The sequence below is a fragment of the Onychomys torridus genome, chromosome 14 (assembly GCF_903995425.1).
Source record: "Onychomys torridus chromosome 14, mOncTor1.1, whole genome shotgun sequence".
Classification (NCBI taxonomy): Eukaryota; Metazoa; Chordata; class Mammalia; order Rodentia; family Cricetidae; genus Onychomys; species Onychomys torridus.
This window is the reverse complement of record NC_050456.1, coordinates 26,167,290-26,180,901: the sequence shown is the minus strand read 5'-3', so window position 1 is coordinate 26,180,901 and position 13,612 is coordinate 26,167,290. Positions and strand designations below refer to the sequence as shown.

Here is a 13,612-nt window from a genome sequence, read left to right as displayed (position 1 = left end):
CCATGCCTCTTAGCTTTTCCTTATAGCCATTCTGTTGTGATGCAACTAACCCACAGAACTCATCTTTACCAGGCAACCAAAGCACCCACACTAGGCAAGGATTCAGGGACCTCAGAGCCACCACACTTGGCTGGGATTCAGGGACCCCCACAGCTGTCACAGTTGGACAGGATCCAGAGTAGGCAATAGCAACCAAAGAATGGAAAGAAAAATCCACCCAACAAAGACAAGACCAGATATATAAGAAATACTTTGAAACCATACTGCCAGCTGCATAGATCACAGTGCAACAACACTAACATGAATAACCAAATCAATATGTCTCCACCAGCATCTAGCAGCCCCATTGTAATGGGCCCTGAGAAAAGCTGTGTAGCTGAAACTCAAGACAAAAACTTCAAAACAGCAATTATGAATATGTTCAAGGACCCTAAAGAGAATATGAGTAAATCACTTAATGAAGTCTGTCAAAACACAAACAGCTGAATGAAATAATGAAGACAATTCAAAACATACAAGAATTTAACAAAGAAATATAATCACAAAAACAAACCAAAAAACTGAAACCAAAATAAAACTGGAAGAAAAAAACTTAGGATGTCAGGTAAAAAAACTCAAAGTAAGCAGCATGAATGGATTAGAACACAGGGAAGAATCTCAGGTATCCAAGACAAGACAGAAGAAATGGATAGCTCAGCTAAAGAAAATGTTAAATCTAAAAAAAATTCCAGGCACAAAACATCCAGGAAATCTGAGGCACCATGAAAAGACCAAACCTATGAATAGGATTAGAGGAAGGAAAAAACCCAGGCACAGAAAATATTTTCAACAAAATCACAGAAGAAAATTTGCCCAATCTAAAGAAAGAGATGCCTATCAATGTGCAAGAGGCATACACAATATCAAATAGACAGAATCAGAAAAGACTTTCCACAATATATTATAATTAAAACACCAAATGTACAGAACAACAACAAACTGTTTTAAAAGCTTCAAGGGAAAAAGAAAAAGTCCCATATAAAGGCAGGCTCATTAGAATAATACCTGACTTTTCAAAGGATATTCTAAGAGCCAGAAGGACCGGGAAGCTCTGAGACCACTGATGCCAGCCCAGACAACTATACCCAGAAAAACTATCAAGCACAGTTGATAGAGAATGAAAAGTAAAAACTTTCCATGATAAAAATAAATAGGCAATCTTAGTGCACCAAAGGAGGAAAACTTTAGTCCAATGATACACTTCCATATAGCCAAGAAGACAAAAGGAATAAAACCAAAACAGTTCATCAAAAAGAGGGGATAGGGAGAAACACACAATAATAACAAAATAACGGGAGTTAATAAAGTCAAGAAACCTGCCATGGCCATACAATTTGTAAGTAATATAAATCTCTGTGTGTTTACTTGGTTGTCTGAGCCTCTGCGAGACTGCCGGGTGAGAGAGATTTGTCCTAACCAAGGTCAGATAAGACCAGAAACACTCCCGACTATAAAACTCTGCTCATTAATAGCTCAGTATTAATGATTTCAATTCCCAATTTAAAAAAAAAAAAAAAAAAAGATCCATCTTTCTGACGTATCCAAGAAATGCACCTACCCATCAAAGATAGACACTGCATTAGGGGAAAAGGATGAAAAAAATTATTCTAAGTAAATGCAGCTAAGAAGCAAGAAGGCATAGCTGTTTTAATATTTGACAAAATAGACTCCAAAACAACACTAATCAGAAGTAGAGACAGGCAATACATACTATTAAGAGGAAAAAACTATTGAGATGATATTATAGTTCTAAACATTTATGCACAAACATGAAGGCGTGCAAGTTCAAAATAGAAACACTACTATATAGCTAACGTTATATTTTGATCCTAACACTTTGATAGGGAGTTACTTCAATGCCCAAGTATAGTCAATAGATAAATCACCCAGACAAATATTAAATAGAATCGCTGAATTTAAATAATGTCATAAACCAAAGAGATCTACAGAATGTCTCACCCAAACACTAAAAATAGGTTTTTTTTTTCAGCAGTGCATGGAACTTTCTCCAAAATTGACCACATATTAGAATACAAAGAAAGTTTCAACAAATTTAATAAAACTGAAATTAAAACTTTCTAGAATTGAATGGAAATTAAAACATAACATATCTAAACATATGGGACATAATTAAGGTAGTTCTAAGAAGCAAATTCATAGCACTAAGTGCCTACATCAAAAACCTGAAAACCTTATACTAAGAACTTAATGGCACATTTGAAAGCTCTAGTAAAACAAGAAGAAATAATACCCCATTAAAGCAGCTGGGAAGAAATAAATTAAGGGCTGAAATCAATGAAATACAAATAAATAAATAAATAAATAGTCAATGGAAGGAAGAGTTGGTTCTTTGATAAAATTAACGAAATTTACAAACCATTAGTCCAATCAACCAAAAGATGGAGAGAGAAGATGCAAATTAATAATATTAGAGATGAAAAGAAGGACATTACAACAAACACTGAAGAAATTCAGAAAACAGCGAGAACATACTGAAAATCTGTATTCCACCAAACTGGAAAACCTGTAAGAAATGGATTAATTTCTTGATATATACAACTTATCAGAGTTAAAATAAGATGAAATAAATAATTTAAACAGATCAATAACTCCTAGAGAAACAGAAGCAGTAATTAAGTTTCAAGACAAAAAAAAAAAAACAAACCAAAACAGATATAATCAATACAGAATTCTACCAAACTTTAAGAGAAGAACTAATGTCAGTGCTTCTCAAATTATTCCACAAAACAGAAAATGGAGGAACATTTTCTATTTCTTTTTACAAAGTCACTATTATCCTGATTCCAAAACCACAGACTCAACAAAAAAGACAATTATAGACTAATACACCTTATGAACATAGAGCAAAAATTCTCAATGAAATACTTGCAAATCAAATCCAAGAACACATCAAAAAGGTTATCCACCATGATCAAGTTGGCTTCATCCTGGAGATACAGGAATGGTTCAACATACATAAGCCAATAATCATAAAACACCATATAAATAGAACGAAAGACAAAAACCACATGGTAATCTACTTGGATGCACAAAAAGCCTTTGATACACTCTAATATCTCTTCATGATAAAAGTCCTTGAGATATCAGGGATACAAGGAACATACCTCAACATAAAAGAAGCAATTTACAACAATCCAACAGCCAAAATTAACTCAAATAGAGAGAAACTCAAGGCATTTCCACTAAAATCAGGAACAAGACAAGGTTGTCCACTCTCTCCATACCTACTCAATATAGAACTTGAAGTTTCAGATAGAGCAATAAGACAATTGAAGGAGATCAGCAGGATACAAATAGGAAAGAAGTTTAAGTACCTTTATTTTCAGGTGATATGAACTTTTACATAAAAGACCTAAAAACTTCACCATGAAACTTCTATAGCTGATAAAGAATCAATTTCACATGGAAACACAAACACAAAAAAACAGGATAGCTATAACAATACTAAATAATAAAAGAAATAAATATTGGAGGTATCACTATTACAGACTTAGAGTTGTATTATAGAACTACAGTAATAAAAAAAAAAACCATGATGATCAATGAAATCTAATTGATGACCCAGACATAATTCCACAAACATATGGACACTTGAGATTTTGCAAAGAAGCCAAAAACAAACAAAAAACAAAAAACAAACAAAAACAAAACACCATGGAGAAAAGACAGAATCTTCAACAGATGGTGCTGCTCAAGCAGGATAGCAACATAGAGAAGAATTAAAATAGATCCATATCCATAACCCTGCACAAAAAATTAACTCAAATGTATCAAGGACCTCAACATAAGAACAATAGTCTGAATCTCATAGAAAAGAAAGTAGGGAACAGATTGACTTCATTGGCACAGGAAAGGATTTTCTTGAGAAGAATAACAGTAGCACAGGTATATGACCAACAATTAATAAATAGGACCTCATGAAGCTAAAAAGCTTCTGTATGGCAAAGGACACCATTTGAGCAAAGAAGCAGCCTACAGAATGGGGAAAAAACCTTAGCAATTCTATATCTTACAGATGATTAGTATCTAGACTATATAAAGAAATAAAAATGCTAAACATCAAAAAAATAGTAATAACACCACAGTTTTAAAATGGGGTATAACACAAAAACAGAGTTCTCAAAAAATGAAACACAAATGGCTGAGAAACCCTTAACAAAATGTTTAACACCTTTAGACATCAGGGAAATGCAAATTGAAACTATTTTGAGATTTCACTTTACCCCAGTCAGAATGGCCAATATCAATTTATATATATATATATATATATATATATATATATATATATATATATATATATATATGACAGCACATGCTGGTGAGGATGCAAAGAAAGGGAAGTTCTTTTATGTTGTGAGTGCAAACTTGGTACAGTCACTATGGAAATCAGCATGGTAGTTCCGCAAAAAATCTACCATCTACCTTAAGATCCATTTATACCATCTTTAGGCATATACCCAAAGGACTCTACATCTTATTATACAGAACTTTTTCATCCACGTTCATTGCTGCTCTGAGACTGGAACCAGCCTAGGTCTTCATGAAACGATGATAGATAATGAAAATGTAGTACATTCACACAGTGGAATATTAGATGTTAAGAAAAATGAAGTTATAAGATTTGCAGGTAAATGGATAGAGCTTGAAACACTGAATGAGGTAAATCAGACTGAAAAGGACAAATATCACGTCATCTCATATATGTGAATGCTAGTTTTTAAGCTTTAAATATGTGTGTTTTGATCAGAATATTGACAGAGGTCAGAGACCTAGTAAGGGACCAGGAGGGAAGGAAGGGATCTTCAAGGAAGGGAAACAGAATATAGTATTATGAAGAGATAAGCAGGGAACTAGAAGGATTAAGTGGGGGAAGGGAATAGTAATGAGCAAATAAAGGAGGGAAATTTGAGGCAGGACAACTAACACTAAAGAGACTTTTGAAAAGCCATATGGAATTCAGACACTGTAGAAGCTTCCAAAAATATATACCATATGAAAGGGACTTAAATGGAGTCACCATATAAAGGGCAGACAATGCCCCAACAAGACATCAATGCCACCAATTAAAACCTCCACTGCCAAGAATAGATTACAACTTGCTGAATTGTTAGCCAAAGGGGTCCTATAAACCCACTCCCCCAAGTTACAGACTATTGCCAAGGCTACTGGTTACTCCAAAACCTGATGGTAAGGCCTTATTTTTGAAGATACTATTTACTTCTATCACTGAACATAGAGAAATTGAGCTGGTGCCCAACTAGAAGTTCCAACCCTATTGACTAGTGTTGTAGGATATGTGTTCTCACTGACACTCCAGGACTGCCAATGAAGATAAATCTTGAATCAGAGGGTGGAGTCAGCAAATGGTTGACTGTAATTAGTCATAGAAATGTTGGAGGACTGAGGGGCTTGAATAAAGAGGGACAGGGAAGAGATAAGGAGGGGCTTTGAAAAGGTTTCACGGGCTTTTCAATTTGGGAAATGTGGAGATTAGGGTTAGCTGATCATTTTTCAGCTGTTCTTTGGATTTATCAGGTTTTTATCTCAATTTATGACTCTCAAGTTTTTATTAATACTAGACCAATTCAAGTAAACACATTACATGGTGCCCAATATGGGGCCTTGGAACACTCCTGGATGGCAGAGCAGCCCCTTTCAACCATAGCAGCAGCTTCCCCCACTCACCCCAGACCCTCCCAGCCAGTTGTGGACCTTTCTCTTTGCAGTGTCATGATGGCAGTCTCTGGCTACCACCCACCCCAGTATCAAACACTGCAGGTATCTGGGCCCCAAACAGTGCCAGAGTCAGCAGCCTACAGGTTCTCATGGTGAACTCATTCCAGGGCACCCTGCCCTTCTCCCTAGGCTCCCGCCAGCTTCTCTAGGATCAGTCATGACACAGCCTCTCCTGTCTGTTTTCCCCTTGTGTCCGCTTCTCAGGCCTCTTGCTCCCCTCCCAGTGCTGCTGGAACAAGCACCTGGACCCAGTGGAGCTAGTCCAGCTTCCTGGAATACCCACAGCTGCCCTCCCAGGCCCATCCTGTGTGGCCTGTCACAAGCACCTAGACTGAGCTAGTCAGGTGCCTGGCCATCCCTCCCCCACTTATTTTATTTTTTTGGTTTTTCGAGACAGGGTTTCTCTGTGTACCTTTGCGCCTTTCCTGGAACTCACTTGGTAGACCAGGCTGGCCTCGAACTCACAGAGATCCTCCTGGCTCTGCCTCCCGAGTGCTGTGATTAAAGGCATGGTTTTTCCCATGTGAAAAATGGAAAACAATATTAACAATGCAGGGAGTTAGGACTCTGTATGTTTCTACAATAGATGGTCTGAAACTGGAAAAATTAAATTAAATTAGCTAGAATTGACATAATGTTGATTATAATTATCAGTTTGGTAATTCATATTTTATCCTTAAGAAAAGGATTTTATCCTTAAGAAAAGTGGTTTGATATCAGTGCCAAATATGGAAAATTGATAAGATACAATCCTTAGAAAGATCTGCTAAGAAAATTAAGTATAATATTCACACAGAGACAGAGGAACTTAGAACAGAACCTACCACACCATTACATTATGAAACTGAAGAGGAGCAGCTCAAAGTTATTAGAAAACCAACCTTAACTTATCCAGTTACCATACAAAAATGACTACCAGATAATAGTCACCACCAAGGCTATGTAAAAATTATCTGGGATCCTATAAAAATGTTAGTTAGATTTGAAGAGATTTAAGGAAGCAGTCTTTTCATATGATATGTATTCACCTTTTGTGAAACAGATGTTAAATTCATGGCCAACTTAGAACAGAGTTAGCACACAAGACTGGAAAGATTAAGCTACAGCAATATTGGAAGCCGGTCCTCAGTTACAATGAAAACCATGGTGGAGAGAGGAAGCTAGGGTCATAAAACAACAAAATGGGGCTAGAGGTTCTGAGTTTTTCCAAGATCAGCTTCTCCATGAAGGTCAACATGTTGATTTGCAAAGACAGTTTGGATTTGATGATCACACCTTGGCCCTATGCCATATAGCAGCTTTAAATGCTTGGTATAAGGTTGAAGAATCAGGAAAGAGGACTGAGTCATTTACTAAAATTATACAAGGCCTTAAAGAAGCCATCACTGATGTTTTACAGAGATTGACTTCAGCTATAAACAGAATGGCATCAAATCCAAAAGCCAAATATTAGTTGAATCTTTGCCTTTCAGAAATGTTAATTCAGAATGCAAAAGGGTGATTAGGCCTTTAAAGGCAAGATCAGTGCCCACAGATGAATGAATCCAAAATATAGCTGATACTGGATCTCACATTTATGATGATTCTTAGATAGTAGAAGCGATTTCTAAGAAATAAAAAGGTTAGATGTTTTAATTGTGGTAAACAAGGTCATCTGAAAAGAGATGGTAGGGAAAGCATTCCTAGAAACAATGTTTTTCTATCGAAAATCCAAACAGGACGCCCCAGTCCTTCTGAAATATGTAAAAAGTGTGGCAAAGGTCAGCACTGGACTAATAAATACAGACCAAGAAGGTACAGACAAGGTAACCCTTTGCCATCAGAAAACACCTTAGGGGGCCTCTCACAGACCCCAATGTCAAATTTGGTTCAATCATTCCCTGTCAACACTGGGGAAACTCCTCCAAAGAACAATGAAAAGACTTAATGCCTGTTCTTAAAAACCCTACTGCTCTGCATGACATAACAGCTACATTACTTAAAACACAGTTTTCAGGAGAGACCAGAAAACAAGGCACACTGGCACAACAGAGGCACAAATGCTATAGGGGTAACCAGCCACTCTTTAAAATGAGATGTAAGGCCCACTCCACGAGATGGAACCCATTCCTGACACTTCTAAAGTGGCCAAGGACCTGAGACTAGATAGGTTATAGAAAACCTACTACTGTTATTCTACAAAAGAAACATAACAGAAGATGACTCTTAATGGAATATTGCTATGCCCATACATATATCAGAGCATCATTCAACTCCTATCAGAGAAGTTTCTCCTTGTAGTAGATGGTAATTAACACAGGGACCCACCAACTGGACACTGTGCTGAAGAGTGAGAAGCTTTGGAGCATTCAGTCCTAAATGGGATGAAATGTCTATGAAAACACTGGGTAAACATAAAATAAATGAACAAACTTCAGTGATGAAAAATTAGGAATAGTTTGCCAAAGTAACTTGGAAATTCTCAAAATACACTACTATTACCTTCAACAACAAAATACTAACACAAAAGACTTGAACAGATTTATGATGAAGATGTATGCTTGGTGAGAGAGAATGTACATTAAAAAGATGTTCACATCACCAGCTATTAGGGAAAGCAAAATCAAAACTATGGAACATGATTCATGCATGCATGATGACTGACATAAAAAAAAGAACTTAAAAAAAAAGCCTTTGCAAGGTTGGGGAGAAAATGACAAATATATTGTGAATCTGCTCATATGAGATACTTTAAAAAGAAAATATTGTTATAGAAGTGTGTAAAATAGATGCGAGTAAGGGCTTGGAGAAAAGAAAATAGGGAATCATTATAATTGGGCACAAAATTTCTATTTGGGATGATGAGAAACTCTGGAAGTAGGTGGTAGCTAATGTCACTGAACTGTCTACTTAAAATTGTTTTTATGCTATTTTCTGATACATATATGAAATGAAAATGGGATTTTATTTAGAACTAATGAACAGTCTTCTAACTGTAACATAGATGTACAGAGAGAAAAAGACAGAGACAGAGGGAGACAGAGACAGAGATGGCAAAAGACAAAGACAGAGACAGAGAGACAGACAGAAACTTCAAAATGGACTCCGATCTATAGTTTCCAAATTGTGTAAAAAAGGCATACACAAACAATGAAGCAAAGTTCGTATTTTAAATTTTCGTGGGAAACAGTGACACCTATTGAACATTATATGAACTACTACTTCAATATTTACTACTTAGATCTAACAACTCCTTGCCTTGCAGTGATTTTACATCTTTACAAACCTGTTTTCAGTAGTTACTGGAATAAAAAGCAAGTAACACGCTGAGGATCTCAGAAGGCAAAGTGTTTACCTTGAAATCACAAGGACCAAAGATCAATTACCAGAACCCACAAAAAAGTGCTACACTGTGGCAGCAGGAGCTCATAATCCCAGGACTGGGGAAGTAGAGACAGGAAGATCCCTGAGACTCATTGGTCAGCCTGTCTGTTTTAATTGGTGATCTTCAGGCTAATGAAAGAGCCTACCTCCAGGGAAGTAGACAATATCTCTAATGGCGGCACTCAAGGTTGTCCTGTGGCTTCCACACACACACACACCCATACCTGCATACATGAACACACACATACACTCGAATGCACACATGTACATGCAATTACCACAAAAAAAGTCACTCACAAACAAAAGATGAAGGTGGCCTAGAAACCACAAAAAAATATTACCAAGTAAGTCATTATGATAAAAACTTTAGGAACTAGAGCTTTAAGGACTCAGCAAGTAGAGAAGAGATGTAGCATTCAGAATGCTTTCCTCTAAAACAAAGACTGAAACAAAACAGTAACAAGAGGCTGTTTCATTGAAGTGTTTAGAACACAGAACCAAAGTGAAGATGGTCTTATAGCACAGCATCTTCTGTCTGATATACACATCAAACCATCACTTATTATCAAAGAAATGCAAAGAAAAAAAACCACTGGATCATCGCAGTCACAAAGGGTACTGTCAATAAAACAAAAATTACAGATGCTAAAGGAAATATAAAGGAAGGGAATTTTATACACTGTTGGTAAAATGCAAATTAGTGCAGCCATTATGGAAAACTAAGTGGAGGTATCTGAGAAAACAAAAAATAGATTCACCATGTCATAGGAACTCTACCTCATATATAGCTAAAGAAAAAAATCAGAGTGTTGAGACATCTGCACTCCACATGTACTATACAGTCCTATTTTAATAGCCAAGACAGGAACAAAGTAGGTGCTTCCCACTGAATTAATGGATTTTTTAAAAAAAAGTAACAAATACCTAGCTAGCTTTCTAGCTTTACGGTAGACATCTACAGAGAAATACACTATCCATCTAGTATGTAAAATAAAATTATTCAACCATAAGAGGATGAACCATCTGTTTTATCATTGGTGGAATTAAACTTAACTAAGTGAACTAAGATAGTCACAAAATGGATATTCTTACTTAGATGTAGAAGCTAAAATGTAGTTCTTGGAGAATTAGATTAAGGTTGTTTACCGAGGCCTAGAAATATAAGAGGAAAGTACATAGACAATTACTAGCGGGTGCAGTAAAATGTCATCTGGATAAGAAGATTAAATTCAACGTTCTACAGCACAGTGGAATAACTACGGCTGACAACAATTAACTGAACATTTCCAAATAACCAATAAATAGGGTTTTGAATGTTCCAACAACGTGTGAGTTGATGCATACACCAATTATTCAGATCCTATCATTGCACATCATACAAGTACTGGATGTTAAACTGTACACCACAGATACATATAATCACAATATTTCAATTACAAAGAAAATGTTTTTCTCACTACAAGTGGTTTTAATGGGCATCAAATTCCACAGGAGATTTTTGGTTAAGTTAGTTTCGTTAAAAAGTACTGATTTTTAGAAATTGTAATTTAAAACTTCCACACACATAAAACTTGGTCCATGAAACATTTTCCTTTTGTTCTGAAGATTTTATGGGGCATTGTTTTTATAATTCTGTCTTGTACTATTTAAACTTAAATGGCCAGTTGAGACAAAGAGTTTCTTCCACACAGATTGAGCCTGCAGTGGCAGGTGTTACAGATAATATCCATTTACTATTCTGAGCTTTCCAGGCAGACTTTTGCCAGCTCAGCAACCTTCTTGTTCTCTGTTTTTATTTTGTTTTCCTTTTTTTGAGACAGCATTTCTCTGTTTAACAGCTCTGGCTGTCCTGGAACTCACTTTGTAGCCAGGCTGACCTCCAACTCATAGAAATCTACCTGCCTCTACCTCCAAGTGCTGGGATTAAATGCCTGGCTTGTTCTCTGTTTTGATGACACGAACAGCAAATGTCTATCTCATATCATGAACAGGAAAAAAAAAAAAAAACACCTGGAGAGGGATAATCAAAGGGACTCTTCACACACACTGGCTTGCCTGGGACCATATCAATGATGGAAGCATACCAGATTTCAAGAATTTACAACAGTCTTCCAGCTTCTTATCAGAATGGTGGTTAGTCTTTTCTTTCAGTTCAACAAATGTGCAAGATGTGTGAGATGTGTGACAATCCTGTACTAGGAAGAGGAAGGGCAAATTTGTTCTGTATGGTTCAGGATGATCACCTGAGCAGTGAAACCAGCTGTTTCCATTAGTGGCTCATTTTTGCAACAACAAGCAATATGGCCACATCAAACATCTTTGACAGATACATTTGTTTACACTGGGTTCATATTTTGAAACAAAGAAACCAGCAAGTTGACCCTGTCAAACCTCTACCAATAACCAAGAACCAAAGACTGAGAAGACATCTACTGTACACAAGGCTTTGCCTAGTTTTTAGGTGAAGGAATTGCCAAGAATTCAATTAAAGGTTTGGAATATGGAATCTCTTATTAATTTTATCTGTCTGAATATATTTCATCTGGTTGTGTATGTATAAATAGAGGCAAAGAAATAAAATACTATGAAACGTTAAACAATACATTCTTTATTATCATGGTCTTGCTGAAAATTGGCATGAACAATTATAACATTTATTATTCAAAATAATGGGACTAAAGGATATTTAACATTAGCTCAATTTGTCCTAAGTTTAAATATGGGAGGAAATAAAGAGACTTTTCTGGAAACATTTCCAGGATGTAAATGTGGCAATGAGACTGGAAGTTATACAATTCACAATGGTCTCTTTCCAACCTCACAAACCTTTGTTTCCTCTTGCCAGACCATGCTGTAGGACCTGGTAACACTACCAGCAGAGGGAGATGTTCCTGCACATGGTACATGACAGCACCCAACTTGCTATACATACTCTTAAGAAAATTCTGAAGTGTGATGGATAATAATATGTTGATGGCTAATTTTATGTTTGAAAGTTTTACATTATTGTGCTTGAGAGAACTATAAAACAAAATTGGACTTCCAAATGTTAAGGGCTGTTTTTGTAATTGCCTGGTTTTGCACAATTTTAGCAAAACTGTGGTGTTATGCAAGATAGTAAGTCATAAGTTTAATCACTGTTTCTGCTTCTGTAAAGAAAGATTATCAACATTTTGCAAAAAAGAAAGTAATCTTCTGTTTGCAGGTAAACGGAATGTAACTTTATGTTCTTTGCCTTTATAAACCCAGGGCATATGTGGCTAGGAACCACATATGGGAATGCGGCCCTCCTCTTAGACCTTATACTAGTATCTGAATAAAAGCCTCTTCTTTGTTTAGAACTTAGTAATGGCCAAACTAGTGAGTCTCTGGACAACCCCAGACCTATAAAGGAAGTGTTTATCACTCCATCTTATGTAGCTAACTAGTACTATTTATGAACATTACTCCATCACTAAGTCTAGTCCCATAATAGTTTTGTTTTGTTTTAGCATTTTGATATTAAGTCTGGTTATACTCCAGGTGCCCTTAAACTCACAGTCTTCCTGAAATTGCCTCCAGAGTGCTTGGAATTACAGGTGCATTCCACTGGACCAACTGTCAGTATTACAATTATTTCTCTATCAAATCATGTAAAGCTTTCCTGGGAATAAACACAATCAGAGGTGCCTGTTTCTTGCCTCAGCAATGCAAGCCGGGGAGCACCTTGAGCTTGGGATGGGAAAGAGATTCCACAGGTTGTAAGAAAATGGCAGACAAGCTGGTCATGGGTGAATCACAAGCTTCCATAAGTCCAATTTGAAGAAAACTGAGAAGCAGGAGAGAAACACCCTGCCAACCAAAGAAACCACTGAGCAGGAAAAGCAGAATGAAATGTCCTAAAAGCCTAGACTACAGGATTTCCTCCAACCCCACTGCACCCCACCAGGGCATCTCCAAGGTCCCTTTGCGATGTGGAAGAGCCACCTGCAAGATGGATGCAAGCCACAAGCTGCACTGTGAACCTGAGGACTCTGAAACAAGACCACTGGCCCATGGGTCTCTGAAAGGGACCCCTCACTAATAGGACTGCTAAATGAAACCAGTTTGCCCTGAGATATTATAGAAAATTGTATGATTGATGAAAATAAAACATACCTTGTGGCCAAAAACACCGTGAGAGGTGCCAGCAAATATGCTGAACTGCCCATCACATAGATAAGACATAAATGAGGAAGGGAAATTACAAATTAAACTGAATAATAATAGAAACAAAAAAAAACAGCAAACAATAATGTGATAAATAAACTATACCATAAGGAATAATTTTATTACCTTTCCCAAAAGAACTACTCAAAGCAAAATGCAACTAACTCATTTGCTTAAGAATGAAAACCGATGCTAACTTATGAAAAACACTTGATGGTTCAATCTAGGTGATTTGAAGGAAAGTGTAACAGGCTCCTAGACCTTA

The 13,612-nt window shown here is 36.6% G+C and overlaps 1 protein-coding gene and 1 pseudogene across 1 annotated transcript in view; one reads left to right on the top strand and one right to left on the bottom strand.

Annotated features, from left to right (window-relative positions):
- Nucleotides 1-13,612, bottom strand: part of Mipol1 (mirror-image polydactyly 1) — a 310,896-nt gene that overhangs the window by 263,379 nt on the left and 33,905 nt on the right. The gene's annotated exons all lie outside the window — the stretch shown is intronic.
- Nucleotides 12,908-13,041, top strand: LOC118595643 (annotated as a pseudogene).